The sequence below is a fragment of the Leptonychotes weddellii genome, chromosome X, assembly GCF_054177405.1.
Source record: "Leptonychotes weddellii isolate Sample4059 chromosome X, ASM5417740v2, whole genome shotgun sequence".
In the NCBI taxonomy this organism is placed as follows: domain Eukaryota; kingdom Metazoa; phylum Chordata; class Mammalia; order Carnivora; family Phocidae; genus Leptonychotes; species Leptonychotes weddellii.
Genome location: NC_138385.1, coordinates 18,607,019 through 18,633,934, shown reverse-complemented (window position 1 = coordinate 18,633,934; position 26,916 = coordinate 18,607,019). Strand labels below are relative to the sequence as shown.

General features: G+C 39.2%; 1 long non-coding RNA gene across 1 annotated transcript in view; it reads right to left on the bottom strand.

Moving 5' to 3' along the window:
• Positions 1–26,916, bottom strand: part of LOC145717785 (uncharacterized) — a 229,667-nt gene that overhangs the window by 185,187 nt on the left and 17,564 nt on the right. Inside the window, exon 2 of the long non-coding RNA XR_014141199.1 lies at positions 19,435–19,520. This is a non-coding gene — a long non-coding RNA (uncharacterized LOC145717785). The remainder of the gene's footprint in view (positions 1–19,434; positions 19,521–26,916) is intronic.

The window sequence follows — 26,916 nt, the reverse complement described above, 5'->3', positions numbered from 1 at the left end:
TTTACTAAATAAAATCAATATTCCCTGGCACCTTGGCACCTGGTATATAGCTATTGACCTGGAAAAATGCTTTCTTCTCCATCTCAATTAGTATGGAAAATTATAAGCAGTTAGAATCTACATGGTAGGAGCAATAGTATATCTTCACTGCACTCCAGGGTTGTGTCAATTCTCCTGCTGTCTGTCATAATATAGTCCAGAGGCCCCTTCACATCCTGCTGTTTCATTACATGATACATATGGCCAATGACCTAATGAGCAGGAAGTAACAATATGCCTCTGTAAGATATATGTATGCCAGAGGGTAGAAGATAAATTCTGCAAAAGTTCAGGGGCTTACCGCATTGGTGATGTTTTTAGAAGGTTCGGTGGTCTGGGATAAGTCTGGATATCTTTTCTACAATAAGAGACAAGTTGCTATACCTTGTAATGCCCACCCTGAAGAAAGAGGCAAAATGCTTGGCAGGCCTCTTTGAATTTCAGAAGCAAATATATTCTACTTTTGGGTGTGCCATTCCAACACATTTACCAGATAACCCATAAGACTATACTCTGGCTTCTGGTTAGTTTGGCCAATGGAGAGCCCAGAAAGATGACTGGAAGGAGGGAGGGAGGAAGGTGAGGTGAGGTTATCTATTTCCCTGGCTTCCTCCCTGCAAAGTTGCCTTGGTCTCACTGTGCCTCTAGACAGATATAACTGCCCCCCTCATATAAGCCTACTATAATGTGTCTGTCCTTCTGAGTGCCTGTAACTGCTCCTTCCACTTACCCTTTCAATTAGAAATAGTAAAAGCTCCCTTTGTCTTTTTTTTAATTTTATTTTACTATGTTATGTTAGTCATCATAGAGTATATCATTAGTTTTTGATGTAGTGTTCCATGATTCATTGTTTGCATATAACACCCAGTGCTCCATGCAATACATGCTCCCTTTGATACTGTTATGCTACCCTTTGTGGGTCCTTTATTCCTACACCTCTGTGAACAGTCTAGTTATGAATAGACCCTCTTTAAATTATCCTAATCTGAATGTACCATGTGTTTCCTATTAGCACATATTGACCAACACAATTGGGAGGTGGGTTTTACATATGTCCTATATAGACCATATAGTATAGGTGTCATGGATAAGAGCTTGGGTTCCATAGTCACACTAATCAATGTTCAAATTACAAGCCCACCATTTACTAACCTGTATGACTTTGGGCAATGTTTTTCACCTCTGAGCCTCAGTTTCATCTGCAAAATGGGAGTAATACTAGTATTTACCTCACAGAATTGTTGTGAGGATTAAATAAGGCAATATATGTAAAGTACCTGGCACAATGCCCAACATGACATAAATTTTCAATAATAATATGAGCTATTTTTCTCATTCTTTTTATAGCCCACAGCATTCACAGAGGAGGGAAATACAGTTTGAAAATTAATTAATTAGGGTCCTGTTTACAGTTTTATTGTTAACTCTAATTGCTTATTTGAAATAGTCTCCTGACTTCATTAAAGTAATTATTGCCTGTCAGTAAATGATGGGTTTAAATTTCTGCACATATGCTAGAATTTCACACATCTTGCACTTCACAGCAGGAACCCAGTCTTAGTCAACACTTTCTTGCTCTGACATCTACACTCAATGCATAGGGTCTTACTTAAGCAAAGATATAATTATCCTTCAAAATAAAAGTATAAACAGGATTGTGTATCTCAGATTTGTTAACTTGCTCCCTTATAGTGAGCATTCTAGTTACATTATTTGTATTGGACTGTCAGCATTACAGCAAGTCATGGTGCAAAATAAGGAACTAGAAGTCTGAGAAACTAAGGCAGGGCTGTGGGTAAAGGGAAGGATGCAGACAGAAGAGCTTGCCAGCCCTGGGAAATTACCCAAAAGCATGAGTTCAGGACCAAGTTTGGAGTCAGGAGTAAAGGGCTCAGGTCTTAGAAGCCATAGAAGCCTTAGAAGGATCACGCAAGGAAGAGTAAGGGAATATATCCAATATTTAAGAAATATCTATTCAATACCTACTAGGTGCAGAAATTCATAACAGGTAGTAAGTTAGGTAGGGACATTGGACATAGAATATGAAAATAAGACAGAGGTCCAAAGTCCAAAATCTAAGCAAACATCCTGAACCAAGACATTTGTAGGAAAAGGCAAGAGTTCAGGAATCCAAACAAGCAACTGGGGACAGCAACATGGAGTGCTAACAATGAAGACTTTAGTAACTGAAGACAAGTCCTCCTACCTAATCAGGGAGCTCCTCCTATGCTTTCTTCCCTGGGAATGGCCGCCCTCAAGCTCACAAATGAGAGAATATTAACAGTTGCAGGGAATTGAAGGGAAGAATGAGGTTAAAATGAGAGAGGTAAATATATTCCAGTAAATATACATAAAATGTACAAGTATAAAAAGTTCATGTTACAAGTCTTCAGTCCTACCCATAAGCCCAACAGTTTTATTGCTTTTCTGTTTTCATTGCCCACATTATATTATTCATAGATTGGAATACACTAAGTCTGATAAAATCAGATGACTTCCTCACCACCAATAAAGGGAAGAGAGAAATATTTGCAGTGGGTTTATAAGACTGCAAAGGGAAATTTTGAACAATATGTCTATAAAACTAGGGGTAAGATTCCATTCAAGATAGAGAAAAACAGAAATAGGCTGTGGATGACAGAAAACAGCAATAAAAGACAACAGAAAATGAAACAAAGAAGAGGTTATGTTGTAACCACCCAGCTCAACACTCTATCCCAGGAAGACCTGGGTTATGGGGGTAGAAAGGGGTGAGAAGAGATTAAAAGAGGTAGCCAAATCCTAAAACAAGATTTCATAATCTTAAAAGGTGCCAATTGGCTTTCTTTTTTGTTTTTTTTTAAGATTAATTCATTTATTTCAGAAAGAAAGAGCACAAGTGGGAGGGACGGAGGGAGAGGGAGAGAGAATCTCAAGCAGACTCCATGCCAAGCATGAAGCCCAATGTGGGGCTCGATCTCATGGCCCTGAGATCACAACCTGAGCCAAAACCAAGAATCGGATGCTTTACTGACTGCACCACCCAGGCACCCCAAAAAGGTGCCAACTGATTTTTTGAAAATTCCAGTGAATTGCCCAAACCAAAAGTAGGGTTCTATTATCCAAATTGCAAATGAATTTTACTTTTTCTCAAAGATAAAAGCGTCTCCAAATATACTTAATTAGCTAATCATATGCATCTAAATGTTTGACAAAAATAAACAATGTACTTATATTTGTCTATGAATAACAGTGAAGTAGTTTACATTATATATGATTTTCAAAATAAATTTGCCCTTCAATATACAATTCCATTATGTAACCTTGGATAGCCAAGGGTTGACACATGACTTAGGTTGGGTTCCCCCAAAAGCTGACCCTGAGACAAGAATGTGATACAATGGTGTATTTGGAGGGTGATCCTAAGACAAGAATGTGATACAATGGTGTATTTGGAGGGTGATCCTAGGAAACACTAGAAGGAAAATAGAAAAGCACTGCAGGGAAGAGAAGGAAGCCGATATAGAGTGATTACTGAGCAGATCACCACTGTGGGTAACTGAAGCTCAAAATCTCCTGAGGGAACTTCTGCAAGATACTGTAGAACATGCCTCAGAGTTATCCCAACTGAAAGGGAGGGAGCTGGGGCTATTTATCTACCAATTCCTATCAGTTCTTGATTGGAGCTGACTTCACGGTTAAGAGAGATGTGTTAACTCCCCAGCATAGGTCATGCTGGCTCAAGACACCAGAAAAAGAAAAAGTATACAGACAAGTACACGGTGCTTGTAGTTCAAAGCTGTCAGATGTGTGTGGACAGAAATGATGAGTGCCCAGGAGAGAGGAGTGGGGCTCATCAACCAGAATGACTGTAACATACACGCAACTTCTTCCAGGTACCTAAAGGATGAAGGAATAAATTAAATGTCATTTTTAAGGCATCATCTAACTGTATTATTCTTTGATTGTATAAAGAAGATATCTAAGATTATTATGATTACTATAATATACAAATACACTTTGGAATAGACTGAATTTTTGTGTCCCCCCAAAATTCTTGTGTTGAAACCTGACCCCCAAGGAGATAGTATTAGTAGGTGGGGCATTTGAGGGGTGATTAGGTTATGAGTGTGGAACCCTCACGAATGGGGTTAGTGCCCTTATAAAAGACACCCTAAAGAGTTCCTTCACCCTTTCTGCCATGTGAAGTTATAGCAAGAAAACAGCCATCTATGAAGCAGGAAGAGAGCTCTTACCAGACATTAAATCTACCAGCACCTTGATCTTGGACTTTCCAGCCTCCAGAACTATGAGAAACATTTCTTGTTTAAGCCACTCAGTCCACGATATTTTTGTTATAGCAGCCCAAAGGGACTAAGACACACATATACACATTGATGATACAACTTGGAATTAATGTAAGTTTCAAGAAGGTGAGAAACATGAATGAGTTGTTCACTATCATAACCCCTTGTTCATCTGTGCCCAGTACTACATCTGACACATAGAAGGCTTTTTGATCAATAGTTATTAAACAAATGAAAAAGTAGAGAATCATAACCAAAAGTATTCAATTCATTTCATGTTTACACTACTCTGGTTGACTAGTCATCTACAACCTTTTGTTTATTTGAAGAGAAGCCTCTTTTCTAGCAGAGGTCAGCTAATAGTCTATAGAATCACAATTTTCAGTGAGGGAGAGTTCCTCTTTAAGCTAACAAATAACTTTATATAATAGCCTGACAGGTTCTTAATTAATTTGCTAATAGCTCTTCCCTGTGTATGATTATTAACTCCAGTTGAATCTTTAAGCCATAACACAATGTGTGTGTATATCTATGCCACATACAGATATATTTGCATACATATAAATAAACAGGAGACCATTTTTGAAAACAAGTTGATTTTATCTATATCAATTTTCTTTTATGGTACACTCCCAAGTTTTGACAATTGGTTTAGCACAATTTAGCTGCAAGTACTTAAAATATTCTTGAATATGGAGAAGTAACATGCCTTTCCACAAGCTGCAGGAAGAAAGTTCACAAGAAAATTAGGGCGATTTTGCATAGCAACTTGTATATTTACTTATCAACAATCTATTTAATGAAGAGCAGCAAAAATAGCAGATCCAGTAAGTCCAGAAGCTACAAACACAACACATCCTGCTAAATTCAAAACAATAGCAGTTGAGTAAGCCTGGTCTATGTTCTAATACTGGAAAAAAATTTTTTTAAATCCTGGTTTCCCTACTTCAAACTAGGAGAAACTGTATGCTGATCACATAGGATGTGGTCCTTATCTCCAAATCTCAGCCGTCCTAGTGAACTCACTTGTCTTCTGAAGTACTGTCCTGGTCCTGACAGTGAGTCAATTAGTCATCTGTGACTGAGTGCCCAGTGTGAGCTGAACACTGAACTGAACATTATTGAGGGGAGACAAAAGAAACAAGGCCCAGTTCCTGCCCTTGAAGAGTTAAAACCTGGTTATTTATATAAGACACGCATTTTAAAATAATAACCTTTAAAACTGCTTACATCAAGCAGTACCAATTAAAAGTGGGGAGAAGAAGAGTGAAAATGGATTGTGGTTGAAATCTAAAAATCCATAAAATGGGTAGATGGGAAAACAAATGCTTATTGACAAATTTTAAAATAGTTGTACTAGCAAAGGGGTTGCAAATAAGTTACCTCAGTTGGAAGCACTTTGTAGACCATTTGACCAGGCCAGTGTGTTTTAAAAATGTGTGCTTAAATGTCTACAGGTTCTATCGTGCCCTATTCATATCATTTCTTGTAGTTTCACATATTTATAATTACTTACTGGCCTGGCCAGTAAAGACATTGGAATTTGCTATCCCTGAATTAGCGGCACATCTTTAAAACTTGGAAAAATGGTTTAAGATATGGTCCATGGGCCAGCAGAAAGAGCATTACATGGGAGCTTGTTAGAAATGCAGAACCTCAGGCTCCACCCCACACCTACTGAATCACAATCTAAATTTTAACAAAATATTCATTTGATTTGTATGTACACTAAAGTTTGGGAACTAGTAGTTTAGAACACATGAAAGAAAACCCTACTTCAGCCAAGAGTAATTAAAAATAGGGACTGTGCTATCCACCAAGTGATAATACACTAGGAAAATAAAACCAGCTTCAAAAATTTGAGATCATATGAACGAAATACAGTGTATCCTTTAAAGCAGTGGTTCTTTTTTATTGTTTTTTTTAAGATTTACTTATTTATTTGAGGGGGGGGAGGGGCAGGAGGAGAATCTTTTTTTTTAGATTTTATTTATTTATTTTAAATTTTATTTTATTATGTTATGTTATTCACCATACAATACATCATTAGTTTTTGATGTAGTGGAGAGAGAATCTTAAGGAGACTCTGTGCTGAGCAGGAAGCCTGACGCAGGGCTAACTCTCAGGACCCTGAGATCAGAACCTGAGCCAAAACCAAGTCAGAACCTAATCAACTGTGCCGTGTAGGCGCCCTAAAGCAGTGCTTTGAGTGTCAGTGGTCATCAGAGTTACTTGAATTGCTTGTAGATTTTGCAACCTCAGCTCACTTGCAGAAATTTTAAGTACAAACCCTGGGTCCTTTCCACCACCTCCAGTTTCGGTGTTCCCCAACTCTCCCCTTTACCCCAGCCATGATGTTTCCCATATTTCCCATCTTTACAGCAACAGAAGAGGTTGTGTCTGTTGGAGTTGGGGCAAGTGGAGCAGGGAAGGCTGGCACTATACAGAGAAGCAAGATCTCCACAGGTAGAGATGGAGACAATTTCCCAGGAGGAGCAAGGATACAAATACTATAAAACACTGCTTTTTCAATTTTATTATGTATCAGTGTCACCTGGAAAGTTGGTTATAACACAGATTTGGGGGCTCCCATTCTGATTCAGTAGGCCCGAGGTGAGGCCCAAGAATCTGCATTTTGGCCAGCATTTCAGCTGATTCTAATGCAGGTGATCAGACGATCACATTTTGAGAGGCAATATTTGGATCCACTGCTTCAGTAGCACAACCCTTTACACAGATGGAATGTTATACCTGTTAGCTCTGGTTTAAATGGGAGAAGTGAGCTCTTTCCTTATGATGGACAAGGGTGAATGAACAGCCCTCTAAAATAGTTTTTAAATAAAGGATGCAACTGCTACGAGAGAGGCCTGAGGTGGAATTTCAGAAACTAGCCATTTATTCCAGACTTCCAACTTCTTTCCTTTTTTTTGAAGAAAAAAAAAAAAAGATTTTATTTATTTGACAGAGACACAGCGAGAGAGGGAACACAAGCAGAGGGAGTGCGAGAGGGAGAAGCAGGCTTCCCACTGAGCAGGGAGCCCGATGCGGGGCTCGATCCCAGGATCCTGGGATCATGACCTGAGCCGAAGGCAGATGCTTAACGATTGAGCCACCCAGGCACCCCCAACTTCTTTCCTAGCACCTAAAAGCAGAACCTTCTACTGGTTTCCCACGGATGACCTGTTATTTTGCGCACTCTACAGCAGCTTTTTAAGTTGCTTTTCTTATCTGAATCTTTACTTTGCCCCAGGCCAGAAAACCTCCACATTGTTGCCGGTTCCTTTTTTTTTTTTTTAATCTGATCATGGTTCTTCCCTGCTTAAGAACCTTGTGACAAAAGTTCTCAAATTGCTATGTGCACTGCCTAGGAGCTTTTTTTTTAAGATTTTATTTGTTTATTTGTAGAGAAAGAGCAGGAGAGAGGGGCAGAGGGAGACAGAGAGAGAATCTTAAGCAGACTCGTGCTAAGTGCAGAGCCCTGCATGGGGCTCCATCTCATGACGCTAAGATCATGACCTGAGCCAAAATCAAGAGTTGGATGCCTAACGGACTGAGCCACCCAGGTGCCCCTGCCTAGGAGCTTATTTTTAAAATGCAGCTTCTTGGGCCTAACTCCCTTCTCCCCCCTGCACACTTGCATGCACACACATGCAATTTTAATTCTGTAGAGTTAGGATAGGGTTAAGGAATAAGCACTGTAACAAGCTCCCCAAGTAATCCTGATACAAACTCTAGATAGACCAATGCTCATAAATCCATGCAGGTTGTATCCCAGGAACCATTTGCATTGTTCACTGGGGCCTTCAGGAGACACCATTAAATTCTTGGGACTTTCAAGCTTTGTGGAGGATGCATAGGGGAGATTCAGGAAATCCCACACACTTGGAAATTCCTGAGCAGGATAGCAGTGTGATAAAAACACTGAAAGTGATTATTTGAAAAACTAACATGTAAGCACAATCAGTGACCAGATGGGATTAGAGACTCAGAAGAACTAAGCAGAAGGTGAGGAGCTACAGAGATAAAAATCATTGGGTCTCCTAATAGAGTACCTTAGTTTCAGTCTTCTCTTTTTTCTTTTTTGTTTTGTTTTGTTTGTTGCTTTCAAGAACTCTAATCAGAGTGAAATCCTGAAAAATATGGCTGGAAAGAAATAACCAAAAGCCTTCCTCAGAAAAGGAATGGTCATATCTCAGGGATCAGTGGTTTTGTGAGAATCCAGGCCCAATGTGTGCAGCCATGCTCCATTCTCGGGCACTGTTAAGTCAGAGGGGAAAAGGTTTAGAAAAAGAAAAGTAAAAAGAAAGAACAAGCAAGGAGCAAAGCAGAAAATACATGCAGTGCCTCGGGGACTGACAGGGGGGCTGGCGGGGAGTAACAGATGAGGATTTAGACCAGGGTATTTTTTTTTTAATTGAGTAAGGATAATTCCACAGCATTAAGTGCCACATCACACCAGAGACTGAGCAGAGCAGCCCGGCCCAGTAACGCATGCCATATGGTGAGTTAGAAGCCAAGTGTGCCTGGTGCCCCCAGCTCAGAGAAAAGGCTACCTTTCAGAAGCTGATAATTTTGCAGACCACCTGGGGTTCTTTCACTGCAGCATCCCCTGGGACCTGAGACTGCATTGTTTCCCCCAGCAAGGGCTGGTGGCTGTATCTAGCATAGCTAGATTTTGCAAACTACATGTTTCAGCGCAGCCAACAATGAGGCAGTCAGTGTGCTTAAAGGGAAGAGTGCACTGCTTACAATCTTTGAGGCAGTAAATCCACTTTATCAGAAATCTCCATTAATAAAACCTAATTTCAAGGATATTCATAATGCCCCTACTAATGTCCCTCCCTGCAACCGTCTTGGATTTTCTAGTACTACACTTCAATCAGTAAGGAGTAGAACACTGCTGTGAACTTATCCTTCTATTCACACTTTCTCTCTCTCACACACACACACCACACTCAGACCTCATTCTAAAACCCCTCTGTCCTGTGTGCCATTAAATCAGGCACAGAGGTGAGTGATTGCTAATCTGATAACTGAGTCCAGCCTAATATATTAGTGGGCACTAATGGCTAAATGACCACACATATGTATGTCAGATTAGTAGTATAGTGGTTAGAAGTCAAACAGAGATGGGTTTTGATGCCAGTTCTATCCCCTATTAGCTAACTGACCTTGAGTAAGTCGTTCAGTCACTATGTACCTCTATTTTCTCATCTGCAAACCAGGGAGATAATAGTATAGATCTCAGAGGTTTTGCCAGTATTAAATGGGATGATGTATATATAGCATTTAGCACAGAACCCATATATAGCAAATGTCCAATAATTTTTAGCCATTTTGATGTTACTACTGATGAAACTCCTCTCTAGGACTGTTGGAGTTTCAGCAGGGAAGTTGTGGAGATACATTAGCAATGGGAATTCTGGGTATTAGGGAGAGGTGGTTAAGGAGAGATGAACTTGGGACCTTGTTTATTCCAGCACACCCAGAAAAGAACTCATCAGACATCCTGGATGTAGCTTGGATACCTATTAGTGTTTCCATCTCCTGGCCACATACTGGGATTATACTGGGGCCAAATGGTCTCCTTCATATGAAAGGAAAGAAAGGGGGCCTAAAGAAAACACAAGGTAGGACCACTCTGGTCCTTTGTATTGCTTATTGTGCTATTTTTGGATTTCTGTCCTCACAGTATGTCTCCGTTTTTCACTACTTGCCAGAACCAATTCCAATTAGGGGTTCATCAACAGTAGGAGTTCTGCTGCAGAGAATAAAATAATTGTGACATGTTTGTTTAAAAGCTGATTTTTACTAAACCATCTGTTGGGGATAAACTTGTGCCATACAAAAAATTCTTCTATAGATCAATCAGAAAGTTTAAAGGTCCAAAGCAATATCTATGTTTAGACAACCCTTATAATAATGGTAGAGTATACATTTTTAACATGTCAGACTACAAGCACAGCAGCTGATTAGGTATCTAATTAAACTTTCACTCTGGGCAGTCAAGAAATGCCCTAACCTTGGCTATCAAAGTGATTAGCTATGGAAGACTAGTACAGTATAAGATATCTGCATGGGCAACATGAATAAACAAGCAAACTATAAACATACAGGGATCCAAATTAAAGAGGGAATCAGAAAGGATCTATCTTCTAGAGAGAAGACATTGCACCCCGTAGGTGAAGTGATCAATAGACCCTTTAGACAAAACCAGCATGTCACAAGGTCAGGCACAGAGGCCTAAGCAATGTACTAATAATTCTTCAGGGGCATTTATCCCACCAACTCCATTCTAATCTTGGGTTAGGTTTATTATAATTAAATTAATTACCATAATTAATTTAATCTGGACAATTAAATAATACTAATGAGAGAGGAGGCAATGATCCAGATTTATTTAGTTTGACCATAACCAGGAGCCATTGCCCCTATAGCCATGGCATCTAGGATCCTGGGGTAAGAAATGCAAATGAAATCAGAGAACAGAAACTGACCTAGAAGAACCTATGACAATATTATCAACACAATGCAAACCCCACATCATAAATGTTTAACATTTACACTTCAAGCATGTTTCAAGGAGGCTTTCACAAAGATTTTATAAGCCCCACTTCCCCAGTCCCCTTCCACTAAATATGTCTCCCTCCCAGATACAACAGACGTATGACCAAGGGGTGGTGGTGGAGGAAAGATCACAGGAGATAGTATAAATTAGCTGGTGTTGCAACTTTCAATTTTTTCCCTTGGTTGTCTCTGATAGCATCTTTTCCCTTGTCTTTTTCTCATCCATTGATTTTCAAACTAGGCCATGACAGGACTCCTCTTTGTTACCCATGCCAAACTTCAAAAATCCTAAATTCTTGATGTTTATGTATCATATAGAAGAAACAAATTCTTCTCCTATCCCACCTTTACCCTCATTTACAGAGAAGATATAACTGGGTCCAAGCCATGGGTGTGTGACCCAGGTATTTCCAATTAGAAGGGAAAGAAAGGGATGCCATAGATAGAGGGCCATTCAAAGCCTTTCTGACTTCCTGATAATCAGGATCCTGGCAGAGAATGGGAGTGTAAACAAAATTTAAAAGTTTTCTGCACCCCTACCCTAGTTCAGTGTTATCCTAATATTAGGCTTTTCTGTGAATATTATTGTGATTCATAACAATAGCATTATTAATATTATTATGATGACTATGTAGTGGTGGACTTTGGAGAGATTACACCTAGGCTTTTACTTTCTAACTTATCTGTAAAGGAATGGTGGATATTCTAGGGAAAGAATGAAAGGGCACTGGTACAGGCTTTCTATTATCTATCAAACAGAACCCAGTGTGGTACCGGACCAAAAATAAAATGTGGTGCCCTGAATTCCATGCATCTCATCAGGCATCTTGTACTTCAAAAGCAAATACCAACTGAAGATCTGTGCCAGCATTTACATTGTCCATTTCAAGAGCACGTGATGTCTGCAGCTAGGTCCAACTTGTACCTCTCACCGCCTCTACACTTCAGACACTCATTAAAATATCCATAAATGTCATGTATGTTCATACCTAAGCCACCATGTTGTGAGACGACTGAGGGTTGCTTTGTTAGCTGTGATTCTCCCAATATGGCTTTCCTTCCTGGGCTTTTAGCACATAGACAAATAAAAGTAAGACCCAACTGCAGTTGTACCACCACTTGTCCCCCAACACTGGAAACAAATGCACAGTTGACTGAGGCTTTGGTAAACCTCTGTGTACCCCCAATTACCATAATCCCCAGTTACTCACGGGCTCAGCTACCCAGGAAAGGGAAACACACTAAGGAAGCTCCTCTTGGAGGCTTTCCCTGTGTTGTGATCTCTCTGAGCCCATGATCACAGATGAATGCAGGAATTGTTTTGTTGTTTGTTTTTTCCCAAGGCCCAGAGAGAGACAGTTGTATCCATCAGGAACCTAGCAGCTATTAATCTCAGGACTTTCCTTTCATCCTAAAGAATGCCCCTTCACTGGTTCCTATTATTAATGTATAGAGCTGATTCAAAGCACATTGCTTCCATGCCAAGATTTCACTTTCGGATTTCTTTATCTTTTCCAGCCTGCTCTGTGCCTCACATCAGATGGTCTGGTATGGAGGGAGGCAAAAGTAGGAAATCAAGGAGTCAGAAAGAGGGAAGGACAAGTGAAAAAAGGAGAATCAATGTTGTTTTTGTAGCTAGAGCCTACCTTATGACACATAAGGAGCTCCTTTTAGCCAACACCAAGATCTGAAGTTTCAAACAGCATTCATCCTTTTGACTTCATTTTAATTCTACAAAGATGTATGGGGCCTCTACTTTAAGTGAGGTACTGTTCTGGGGCGCCTGGGTGGCTCAGTCAGTTAAGGGTCTGACTCTTGATTTCAGCTCAGGTCATAATCTAGGGTCATGATAATGAGCCCTGCAACAGGCTCTGCACTCAGCAGGGAGTCTGCTGGAGATTCTCTCTCTCCCTCTGCCTCTGCCCCTCCCCCTGCTTAGGCTTGCTCTCTCTCTCGTTCTCGCTCTCTCTCTCTCTCAAATAAATAAATAAATCTTTAAAAAAAAATAAAGTGAGGTACTGTTCTAAACTACATGGGATGTGGTTCCCAGGCTTTAAGAAGATTATGGTACGGGGGAGAAATGAGAAATAGACTAAATAGAAAATACAAGAGAATGGAATGGCTGCTCTAGTAGAAACACAAAGATACAAAAGATATGGGAGCATAGACATATCATGAAAGAGCACAGGGAGTCTCCCCTAAGATTTTAGAGCATTGCTAATTGGCAGAGTACCAACAAGCATGAGAAGAAGCACCAATACAGTACTTCTATACCACTTTTTGAACTCTTCCCCCAAACTGTAAGGCTTTTAAACATGTGAAATGTGGTTTCTAGCCTAGCTTTTACATATGAGCAGAGTAGGCACTCATGTCTATCATATGAATTGAGGAACAAAGAACACCTCCTTGCCTCAAAATCCATCCCTGCTGGGAAACTAAGATGAAGTAGCCCACCTGGAGATTTATCTCCCTGATGCCTTTTTCTAGCTCCCATATTCCTTCAGAAGAAATGAAATAGATTTTAAAAAATCACTTCCCACAATGCCAGGAGGGTCCTGGTGAAACCTGACAGCGCCAGGCACCTGGAGTGGAACTGAGAAGGAGGTGTGGGGGAAATGAACAGGTTAGTCAGTATCACTCAGGACAGACTCTGCCAATTCACCTCTGTAGCGAGCTGGTTAAGAGGCAGCCTTAGTTGTGACTCCTGACTCTGTCACTTAATCTTAGACAAATTATTTAACCTTTCTGGATATCAATTTCCTCACCTATGCAACAGGAATAATGATGCCTACTTCATAAGGTCATTTCAGGGCTTAAATGAGATAACACTTGTATAATGCTGGAAGATAGTGTGTGCTCAATAAATACTCCACAGTTCTATTTACAGCTGGCCCTGAATGTCAAGAGATATGTTAATGAGGAAAAATATTTATTGCTGTGCACCTTGTTGGGACTCCACGATAAAGAAAAGGGCTGTAAAGGAGAGATATACAAGATTGTCTATCAGAGCAAAGAGGTTGCTTTTAAAAACTAACAAAGGAGAATTCTAGTAGAAGGCTGGGCCAATGGGGCACAGAGAAACCTGAATGGGAATAGTTGGAGTGTATCTTACAAGAAGAGGCCACAGGGGAGTAGTCAGAGCTGACTCGGGGACCAGTGAGATATACTCCCTTCCCCTGGGTGTTTGTCAGAGAGACTGATGATGGAATTTTCAGGAATGGGGTAATACAATGAACAGGAATCAAAGGGAGGTTGTTGTATGTATATATATTGGGAGGAGAGGGGAGCGGAGGTTGCAGAAATGGAGGCTGTGGTTACAGACTCTAGTGATCATTTCAAGACTTGCAGCCAAATAGAAAAAAAATGGAAAGGCTGGGGAGAGTGAAAGGGGATGGAATGCTATATTTGTCCATACATCTGTCTTCCCTACTGTCTCCTTTAACTGCCCCTTCAATTTTTTTTCTTTTTTATAATGCTTCAGTTAGTGGGGACGGTGGTATTAATGTCTTCATATAGAGGTTTCATGCAACCTCATAGCTTTGAATTCCCAAATGAGAGGACTTGAGATGGCAGAATCTGTGTGATGGTCACCATTAAAATTCAAACTAAAAAGTTGCAACTAGAAGCTTCAGGCAAGAGAAAGTCTTTTGAAGCAAACAAAATTCCACAGGGGTGAATACAGAAAGTGAGCTGATCTGGAACAGTTAAGAAAAATAGAACAGTTCCTCTGGGGCAGAGCCTCAGTGTGCAGGCTCTGGGGTTGCTTCCAAGGTTGATGGACTGCAGCTTCTTTTCTACAAAGTCCCTTACTCACTCCTCTATCAACTTCCTTTCTCTTTCCTCATTGGAGTTGTGTGTCTTGGTTAGTCAGTGTTGCTGTGTTAGATCATGAAGCTTCATGCCCCAAACCTCTCAACCAGATGAGCTTTAGTGATGGACACCAACAGGAAAGCCTAAGCCAAAAGTGTGCATAGGGTAACTCCTAGCATCTAACCAAGAATGGTATAGAAGGGCCACACTGGGCCAGGTTCTCTGGAGAAAAGGGATTCTAATCTAAGGGAAGAAGGCAAGACTAGAATTTTTGGCAACAAAGTATAATAATGCCTCTGGATAAAACATGAATTTGCTGGCTCTGGAGAGGATCTTTTGTTCTCGGGAGAGAATCTAAGGAATACAAACCTTACATGAATTAAAAAAAATCTCTCCTATTTTCCAAGGCAACAGAATATAAAACATTTGCTCTGCTATCTGGCTTCTCTCTCTCTTCTGTACCTATCACTTTATGTTCGTAGTCTCTCTCATAGTTGAAGGTTACACTTTTACAATACATAGGGAATACAAGCCTTCAGCTATTCAATTTCTAGAATATTCTCTGGCCATGCATGTTACAAAGATCTCATGTCTTTTCCTAAACTATTTTGAGACATTATTTCATCAGGATAAAATGTTAATCATTTAGTGGTACTGTAGCCTAATTTTTACTTGTTTTTGTGGCTCTTGCAAGATATTCAAATGATCACATGTTGAGATGTGGCAAGGAAAGCGTCACAGTCCAATCACCTGGAAAGAAGCTGGGAGGAGACAGGCAATGAGACAGAAAAAAGCAGAAAGAGTAGGGACAGATTGTGGTGAGAAGGATGAAATAGGGAAAAAAGAGATTTACTCAGGAGATAAGCTTTAGCAGATCCACATACTGAGTTCCCTAAGCCAGCAGGGTCAATTTAGAATTGATCTGGGAGACAGAAAGTTTGAATGCATTCTATACTTGTTTCTGCTCCCCACCAGCACATTATATTTTGATGATTGGTCTTTTGGCACAAGACTAGAAAATGCATAACTGTGAAGGCAGAAAGCATTGCACATATTAAACAGTGGTTGGTGTAACACACATTTAGTGTAGCTCACAGTGATCTGCATTTGCTCCATTTCAACCCACTGGACTGCTAGCTAATGGGAATTGGAGCCTGAATGTCTAGTCTGGGGCAGAATACACCCCCTGGAATTTTTTTTTCTGAATCTCTATTTATCAAGCTCCCTGACTGATGTAAAAATCCATACAGTAGAGACGGCATCAACATTTTTTTTCTTCCAAAGAAAAATACTCTTTTTCAGGTGGTTCATCCTCTAGGCTGCAGACTAAACACAATTTTTAAGTCTAAGCATTAATTAGAAAGATAAAGAAATGTATCTCCCTTTGTTCAGAAGGAGAATTCTATTGAGCCTTTGACAATGAAGCAGCTTAAGGGACAGACTGAGATGCTGTTTCTGCACAGAGCTTCTGTAGAAGGAAGATAAAGAGCTCACTTGTGGAGGACTCTGGCTTTCTGCCATACTCTTGCTGCTTCCTCTGGACTCCAGTAGGAAGTAGAGTCCTAAAAGTAAATAAAAGGTTCACGAAAGCCAAGAAGAAGCCTGTGACATGAAGCCACAAACCAGAATACTCCTTTGGGGCACCTTATTGCCTCAGAAAGTCTTTGTGAGTTTTTGTTCCCATTTTAGGCCCTGCTGCTTTCCCCTAGCGTCAGCTGACAGATTACAGTGAGCTCACAAAAAGACAGGCCACTCAAGAACCCAGCCAAGATAGGTTTCTCATAGGCACAGAAGGCTCCTCGAAGTCACACTACTAGTTTATCAGGGGCCTCGGGGGGGGCGGGGGTGTGGGGGGGGAAGGGGTGTTCCATTTTGCCCATCCATAGACAGTTTGCTTTACAAAGTATCCTTGGGGTGCCTAGGTAGCTCAGTCAGTTAAGCATCTGACTCTTGATCTCAGCTCAGGTCTTGATCTCAGGGTCATGAGTTCAAGGCATTCAGGCCCAGCATGAAGCCTACTTTAAAAAATAAAGAAAAATTAAATTAAAAATAAAAAGTATCCTTGGTAACAGGGGAGAAGCTGTAAACAGCAGCACCCTCAAGGCCACCTCCACTGGGGATTGAATGCAGGGCTTGACGAACACTATATACCTCCTGACAGTGTGCCCAGGGCCTACTCCATGCAGCTCCCTGACTGTAATCCCATGCCCTTTTCCTAAAAGGATTGGCCATTCCACTCTAGTTCCTGCTGCCTTTAGGCCATTCTCACATCTCTCACTTGATCCCACCAGTCAAAACCTTGGCTTTTTTTCTTTTCTGTTTGGATTTAAGAAAAGCTTTTGATTGAGGCATAATATATATACAAGATAATACACAAATCCTAAGTGTCCAGCAGAGTGAATTTTCACAAACTAAACACATCCATGTAACTGATACCCTGACTAAAAATTAAAACACTGCTAGCATCCCAAAAGCTCCAGTTCCCTTCTAGTCACTATCATCCAAGGATAACAACTATGCTGACTTCTACCAGCATAGATGAATTTCTTGTGTTTTTGTGTTTTATATAAATTGAATCCTAGAGTATGTACTTGTGTCTAGTTTCTTTGCTCACTATTGTGTTTTAGAGGTTCATTCAGATGGGTCAGATATAGTTTTAAATGTTCATTCCCATTTCTGTTAATTATATATTCACCCAAAGTAATACTAATTTATTTATCCATTCCATCACTAAGGGGAATTGGGTAGTTTCCCTATTTTTAGTTGTCACAAATAAGGTTGCTTTGAACATTCTAGCACAAGTATTTTGAGGAACATATATATGTTCTCATGTACTTTAGCTTTCCCATCTCTGCCAAGCTCAAAGCTCTCTGCCTAATTCCAGATCTCACTAGATAGCAGCCAATAGGACTGATTAATTATTGTGATTTTTAATGCCAAGGATAGTAAATAGAGCTTAGAGTGGCCCCCATGTTAACACCCTGCATAATCCTCTCCCATTGAGTGTAAGTGAGACTCATGATTTGCTTCTCAGTAAGAGAAAATGGCAAAGGTGATGGGCTATCACTTCTATGATTAGGCTACATTGTATTTATACACACACATGTATTTTATATATATATATAGTTACAGCTATAGTTATATAGTTATAGATATAGTTATATAGCAATAGGGATGTGATGTCACTCTGTGATCACACGCACACGTGTGCACACACACACGTGCATATGTGCACACACACACACATGTTGCAAAGAAGCCTATAGAAAAGGCCACCTAAAAAGGAACTTCAGATAGCCTCTAGTTGCTGAAAGTGGCCTCTGGTTCACAGCCAGTAAGAAAACAAAAATTTGAGTTAAATAGCTGCAAGATTATGTCTACCAACAAACTGAATGATCTTGGAAATGTATTTTTCCCAGTCAGGATTTCAGATGAGAATATAGTTGGCCAACACCTTGATTGCAGCTTTGTGAGAAACTGTACAGAAGACCTACCTAAGCCATGCCCAAACTTCTGACCTACAGAAACTGAGATAATAAATGTGTGCTGTTTTAACTCACTAACTCTGTGGTAATTTGTGACATGGTGTTATTAATTTTCTATTGCTGCTACAGAACCTCACCACAAACTTAGTACCTTCAAACAACACATGTTTATTAGCTTACAATTCTGGAGGTCAAAAGTCCTAGAATCAAGGTGTTGGCAGGGCTGTGTTCCTTCTGGAGGCTTTAGGGGAGAATCCATTTCCTTGCCTTTTCCAGCTTCTAGAGGCCACTTGGATTCCTTGGCTCATGACCCCTTCTTCTGTCTTCAACACTTTGTCTGTCTCTCTGACCTCTTTTTTTTTTTCATCATACTTCCTTCTCTGACTCTGACCTTCCCACCTTCCTCTTATCAGGAACCTTATGATTTCACTGGGCATACCCAGATAACCCAGAATTATCTCCTTATCTAGAGATCCTTAATTTAATCACATCTGCAGTCCCTTTGCCATGTAAGGTAACATATTCTCAGGTTCTGAAGATTAGGATGTGGACATCTTTGGGAGGCCATTATTCTGCCAACCACTTGCTGTAGTAGAAAACTAATACACCAAGTATCATGGGAATTGCTCTGTTCCGAAATGCTGTTCATCCCATTACATCAAATAATATGATTATAGGGATTGTCCAAGCAGCAACAAGTCCTCCTCCAAAGCCTGTTATCTCTGAAAGTTCATGTATTATTTCAATAAATCATTTAACACCTTCTGTGAATTCATTCTGGAGAATCACTGACAGAAGAGAAATACATACTCTACTGGGAAAAAAAAGTGTCTCTCTTTTCCCCCATCTTCATGAGGTGAGGATGAGTATTTACATGGGAACACTTAAGAAAGCTTCTTTCTTTTTATAAGCCAATGCTTTTTGAGCTAGACTAGATAGAGGGGTGTGTGGACTGTTCTTAATTTAACATACAGGGGACGCCTGGGTGGCTCAGTCGGTTAAGCATCTGCCTTCGGCTCAGGTCATGATCCCAGGGTCCTGGGATCGAGTCCCGCATCGGGCTCCCTGCTCCGCGGGGAGCCTGCTTCTCCCTCTGCCTCTGTCTCTCTCTCCGTCTCTCATGAATAAATAAAAAAAAATAAAATCTTTAAAAAAAAATTTAACATACAGCAACCTAGATGTATCAATTAAAACTATGTTTGGCTATAAGATAGACCCCAAATAACCGAAGTTCATTTCTCTATTACATGAAAGTCTGGAGGTAGGCAATCTAAAACTTGCAATTGCAGCTGTGGTCCACTAAGTCCTCAGGGACTTCATATTCATCCAGAAACTGAATGAGGAGGAAAAGAAGAAAAAAGAATGTGCCAATTTTAATAAAAGTTTCCCAAAACTGCATCAAAGTTCTACTGTCATCCCATTGGCATAAAATGGCTACATCTGACAGCAATAAAGAAGTTCTTTTTGTGGACATCCATAAGCCCAACAAGAAATTGATAACTGTATTACTGTCAAAGAAGGGTAGAATGGAAACTGGGGATAACTCTGTCTGTAAGGAAAAGCCAAGGATATGGTTTGAATCTGATGACCTTAAGTAACCATATTGGAAGCCAATGGTTTTCTGGAGACCATTATTGTTTTAAAAAAAAAAAAAGTCTTACTGGGCGCCTGGATGGCTCAGTCAGTTAAGCATCTGCCTTCAGCTCAAGTCATGATCCTGGAGTCCCGGGACTGAGTCCCTCATCCATCTCCTTGCTCAGTGGGGAGTCTGCTTCTCCTGCCCTTCACCCTGCTCATGCTCTCTCTCTCTTTCTCTCTCTCTTAAATAAACAAAATCTTTAAAAAATGTCTTACTAAATTCAAATGGCATCCTGGAAATTACCACATACACATACACTTGAATGTTTGAGAACCACCCTCAAATATTCTGTTCCCTCCCTTCACATCACATTAGTGTCTAAGGATTTTTTTTATTATTTTATCTTCTGTATACGAACTTCCTTGTTCTCCATTGCCAGTGCCATAACAAACCTCATCATATTCAATCTGGATTAGTGCAACAACCTGTAGGAGGTTAGCAGAGAGCTTGCTTCCTATTTCTTCTGTCCTATTCCACACCATACCATACACCCAAAATATTACCCATATCAGTCACCCGGTTGAATTTTACAAACTCATCCATTACACTGCTCATAAATATCTTGCCATGTTTGAATCTGATGAAGCGTTCCCTAATGGGCCACATCAGAAAGAACCATTATAGGCCAAGTCTTCTGGCAGGAGGCAAAGTTCCAAGGTGCCACTGTATACCCACTTCTTATTTCTTCTCTCATAACCATCCAGGGCTCTTTGCTTTGTTCCATTAAGGTAATCATATCTTGACCCCTCTGAACAGAGTTCAGACTTTCCCCACTCTTCCAAAGCAAAGTCTATGACCACATACGTGAAGGGCATTATCCCTGAAACCAAACCTTGATTTTTATATATGCAACAAGAATTATTTACTCCTCCTCCTCAGGAGCCTGATTCTGAGACTGGCAGGTCCTCCTTACCACTGGTAAGGGTCAGGAAAATAAAAAATGATGCAAGATGGAAATCTGGATCTAAACAAAGGAATAAAGAATACTGGGAATGGTATTTATAGTAAATATATGGGTTTTTCTTATTTTTAAAATCTCTTCAAAAGCTAATGGACTATTTAAACAAAAATAACAAGGTAGTGTGTGGTTTATAACATATACAAAAGTAAAATGTATGACAATAAAAGCACAAAGGTAAGAATGGGAGAAATAGAAATAAAATATTATAAAGTTCTCATATCATATATGAAGTAGTATAATGTAACTTGAAGGTACACTGTGATTAAAGATATTTGCTATGAACTCAAAAGTAACCAGCAAGATAAAACAAAGAGTTATGGCTAATAAGCTAACAAAGGAAATAAAGACAGAATTATAAAAATATTCAATTTATCCAAAATAAGGCAGAAAAAGGGGAAAGGGGAACAGAGAACAGATGGGACAAATAGAAAACAAATAACAAGATGATAGATTTAAACCTAATTATATCAATCGTCACATTATATGTAAATGGTCTAAATACCTGAATTTAAAGGCCAAGATCATCAGATAGAATAGAAAAACAAGACCCAACTACATGCTGCCTATGAGAAACACATTTCATATCTAAATATATAGGCATAAATTTAGGTAAATATAGGCAGGTTAAAAGTAAAAGGATAGAAAGTAGGTATCATGTTAAAATTAATCAAAAGAAAGCTGAGTATCAATATTACTATCAGGAAAATTAGATTTCAGAATATTACCAAGAATAAAGAAAGCTATTTCATAATGATAAAAGGGTCAATTCATCAAGATGACATAACAACCCTAAATATTTATGTCCCTAATAACAGAACTTCAATACACATGAAACAAAAACTGAAAAAACTGCAAGGAAAAATAGATAAATTCACAATTATAGTTAGAGATTTCAACATCTTTTCTCTCAACAATTGATAAAACGAATTAATTAAGCAGAAAATCATGATATAAAATATTTTAAGAACGCTGCCAAGCAACTTTACCTAATTGATACTTATAGAGCACTCCACTCAATAGCAGAATACAAACTATTTTCAGGTACACATAGAACATTACCAAGATAACCATATTATGGACCATAAAACAAGTCTTGATAAATTTCAAAAAGATTCAAGTCATAAAAATTATATTCTCTGTTCACAATGGAATTAAATTATAAATAAGTAACAGAAAGTATCTGGAAAATTCCCTAATATCTAGAAAGTAAATACTACACTCCTATATAACCCATGGGTCAAAGAAGAATTCAAAGGGGAAATAAAGTATTTTGAACCAAATGAAAACACAACCTAACCATGGTTGGGGTTACCACCAAAGCAGTACTTAAAGGGAAATGTATAGCACTAAATGCTTATTTTAGAGGAAAGATCTCAAATCAATGACCGGAGCTTCTACCTTAAGAAACCAGAAGAGGAGCACATAAAACCCAAAACAAGTAGAAGAAAGAAAAAACAATCAGAGCAGGGAGGACAGGGCAGGAGGAATTACAAAGGGGCATGAGGAAACTTTTAGATGTATTGAATATGCTCATCATCTTGATTGTGGTAATGGTTTCACAGATATATACATACCACCACTTATCAAATAGTACACTTTAAATTGTACAGTCTTATTATGTATGTCAAGTATACCTCAATAAAGCAGGTTTTTTAATGTAATCCAGATAGTATAGTAAATGTTCTCTTTGTTTCCAGTTGGCAGTTTAAGTACCTAACCAGTTCCTTGAGCCTCTTCCTTGCTGAAGAATGAGCCACCACAAAAGAGAAGATGAAAATGCAGGTGGCTATTTGCCAGATGGTTATAATAAAACCTGACCCTGATAACTTCACAGGGTTCTGTGAAGATCAACGTGATAACAAACAGAGCTCATTACAAACTTAGAAAGTGTTATAAAAATGTAAAGGGATTATCTCTCTAGCTTCAGGTTTCCTGGTGAAGTGAATAATAGGACTAACCACAGTCAAATTGGGAAGTGGATAAAGTTTATCTTTGTTTCCATTTCCTGGCCCCGATGCCATCATGCTTTGTGACACCCAAAGCCAGGGAAGGCTTAAACAGGACCTCATTCTGCAACTCTTTCTCCTTTTCTCTCTGCTAAACCTCTGTCATGCTTTCTGTCTCCCCTGGAGATTGTGCTCTCAACTAAATGACAGTAAAAGCTAAATAAGCGATTCAGATAAATGACTTTCTTAAAAGCTATTTACTAATACATTGTCTTTGACTCTTAGTGGTTTACTATGCCTTAACACTGGTTAAATACTAATTTCAACAAAATCCTTCACTGACTGGCTTTTACTAAGGGGTGGCATTTGGAGGTAGATGACCCCTTACTCAGTTTATCCTTTCAGAAACTAAACACTTCTTAGAAATCCCTTCTGTTGAGTTTAGAGTACTGCAGTTTTTCTGCTCTAGTTATTTTATTATAAGCCAGGGATCTATTACATGAGCATTCCTAGAACTCTTATAAATTTCTTCCCTCTCCCCCTACATATGTGTGCACACCTTTAAAAATAATAACAAAGCAGCTCCAATCAGTAACAGCACTGCAATGTACAATTTCATCCCTTGTATATCACTTCAGGATTATAATTAAATCATTAAAATGCATTGCTAATCTGTAAATCTGGTCTCATTAGCATAAGCATGCTCCATAATTACTAAACACACAGTGAATGCTTGTGATTTTAATAGGCTTTTGGACTAGTAAGCCTGTGTGAATGCCACTCCACACATGGTAGCCTAAGAGCTTCTGGAAGAGCTTTCTCCAATTTTGTTCTGTTTGTCAGGCCAGTGGCATTGGTTTTACTTTTTTTGGAATAGGTAATAGGTTCATAGAGGTCACTATCAGACCTCTAGCAAGCTCTCTTAACCAGTTTTGTTTTTGTTTTTGTTTTATGTAGGTAGTCTGAGACGGTCTAGCTCCATCTTTTGAAATAAAGTAGAAAATAAAGAGTTATTTATAGGATCAGTCTGCTGGAGTCTGAGAAAGTTATGAGAAGAGAATCTAGTCAGTTGGCAACTCTACTTGCCTAAATGTCCTTGAATCATTTTCTTACCCAAATATTTTTGAGATGCTATAGTTACTACCTCATTGCATTGAGGGTGGATTTTTTCTTGTTTTAATTCATTAACTTCCAGTTTATCATTGTTGTTCTAGGATGTGGCTATAATTGAGCATCAAGCTTGTTTTTTGTTTTTGGGGGGTTTTTTTTGAGAGACATGCAATGTACCATACACTGATCAGTTCCACTGCCAAGTAAATGACCACATTCTCACCAAGCTAGCCATGGCTCATTCCTCCCCTGTGTTACTATGCACTGCACATTCTTTTCTGGGGCCATCATACCTCTTCCCCTACCACAGGATTTGATTACAGATGCCTACTTCCCTCTACCATGGAGCCACAGTCTGCCAGCCTCCCCAGCCCTGATCACAAAGCTGAAAGAAAAGGTCTGTGGTGGAAATAAAACTTTCTCCCTGTCTACATCGTCATCTTTTCTGTCTTCTCTCTAGGCACATGATCTGACAGTGGACATTGGGAGAGTTTGGGGGGGAGGTCCCCACTAGTTGAAAATAACTCACCCACCTTCTCTCCCAAGGTTACTAGATGAATGGGATGAGATTTGAAAACTTGTTTATTTTCTTTCAAAAATTCTCCAATAGCTGGGGAATCCTCTTTCTCTTTTTCCACCAATATTTTCAAAGAGAAAAAAAATACAACAGAGGAGATAAATGGTATTTTAGAGTATTGAGATGCTAAATACAACTTCTAAATTTAGAAGCAAGGAGTCTTCCTGAATTCTCCCTAAAATGGCCCCCTGATGTGCTTCCTCCTTTTTTGTATCTAATGAACTCCCTCTAACACTGTTCTTACAGGATCTCTGGGGCCCATATACAACTTAGATTTGCACTGTCCTCCAAAGATGTGATCCTTTCCTACAACCTTCATTTCTGAAGGGCCTGTGCCTGGATGTGTGACTATGATAGTATTTTTTTAATTATTAATTGAGAAGGTGGGGGTGGATTCCCCCTGGCATTTTCCTCCTTCCCTTCCCTTCATTCAGAATGCAAGTAGTTGCTCTGTGCTTATTGTCTCAGAAGAGGCATGTGGCAGAGTAGAAAACAACTAGCTGGCCAATCATTCTGGCTTTTAAGTTCCAAACCTGAAGCCCTTAGGAGAAAAGGATTCTCTGGTAAAGACAAAATGTCTAAGCCCCACCTATGAAAAGATGTTATCCCACAGCTGGGGGAACTAAGAATCTGAGAGAGGGGAGCTCTCTACCCCACTTTCTGACCTTGCCTGCAGTGCAACAGCAAGATGACAGAGAATGAGATCTGTTGGTCTTCAAGGTAGAAGAGTCCAGAGCCCCTAACTTTCAGATTTTATCCCAAGGAGACAGCAAGACCCCAAAGAAGAAAAGGCAATACAGACCCCCAGTGAAAGGCGGAGATGGATAAGAGGATGCAGGGTGAGTGCATTCCTAGGAAAACCTTATCTTTTCTACTCATCTTCCCTCTGCTGCCTGAGAATCTTCTATATCTGAGTCTTTTTCAGCTCAGAAAGGCTTTACCATTTTCAGGTAGGGATCTAGCCTGTCAGTGTACTTTTGTTGTGAATATTCCCCATTAGAACCTCAAAAAATTGGGGCATACTCATCTCTAGACTACATGGACTTCCTATTGGCATTCCTCAGTCCAAGGGACAAGAAGAAATAAGTACCCCAATTTCCTGACTGGAAGTGCTGGAAAGGGCTACAGGACATGGACAAAATCTCATCTTAATGAGTCAGTTCATCTTAAATCCCTTTTTTGATATAAAATATTCATTTTTGAATCTTGTTTTTATAAACATGTATAATTTATGTAGGAATTTAGTATCAAATACCTTTTAAATTCCAAAAGATGATTGAAAAGCACATCATATAATGAAAATATAAAACATTTTGGGTTTGCCTTAATATTAATGCAATCATATGTAGACCTACAGAATGCAAAATCAGGAATGGGGGCATGGCATATTTCATCTCATGCAAGGATTATGATTTCTGTACTGAAATGAAAATATCTAGAGCTTTATTGTAAATATATTCTAAACCTTGTGATCTCAGTGGAAATTGTTCTAATTCTAAACTTGTCTCATAAATTCTAGCAAAGACAGATAATCTGGAAATGTTTCAAATCTACAGAAAAAAATCTCCTTGAAGCTTCCAAGTAGATTTTAAAGATGTGTTTTCCACTAATTACTATATTTCATTTTTATATACTCTGGTTGTGTTTTCTAATATTTTAAATTGGCTTTTAGAAGTTTGAATTTGTATAGCATTAAGGTATTTATCCAAGAGCCTCTAAGAAACTAATATTCTTCAACACAAGTATATACAATTAAATAAGGATTTTGGTAATATATACAAAGTAAAATTTGAATTGTGAGCCATGAATCAAGAGGGTTTGGGGCAAAACCTTCAGAACTTTAGAGTAGTGTTTTTGTTAATCATATGGAATTCTAATATTCTAGGTATCATCTTGATCCTCAACAGAAAGTTAAAGATAATGAATGTTACTGCATTAAAATAATACTAGTTGGAAAAATAATTTTATAAACTACAAACTCTGGTTAACAATATATAGCATGATCTGGGTGCCTGGGTGGCTCAGTCGTTAAGCGTCTGCCTTCGGCTCAGGTCATGATCCCGGGGTCCTGGGATTGAGTCCCACATCGGGCTCCCTGCTCTGCAGGAAGCCTGCTTCTCCCTGTCCCGCTCCCCCTGCTTGTGTTCCTGCTCTCGCTATATCTCTCTCTGTCAAAAAAATAAATAAAATCTAAAAATATATATATATATATAGCATGATCATGTAATTATTAAAGGTATGTTGCAAAGAAGAAGAGCATGTAGCTCAGAAAAGAGAGCAAGAAATTAAGTAGTTCTCCATCAAAAAGGAGAATTACAGACCAATATCCCTGATGAACATGGATGCAAAAATTCTCACCAAAATACTAGCCAATAGGATCCAACAGTACATTAAAAGGATTATTCACCATGACCAAGTGGGATTTATCCCTGGGCTGCAAGGTTGGTTCAACATCCGCAAATCAATCAATGTGATACAATACATTAACAAAAGAAA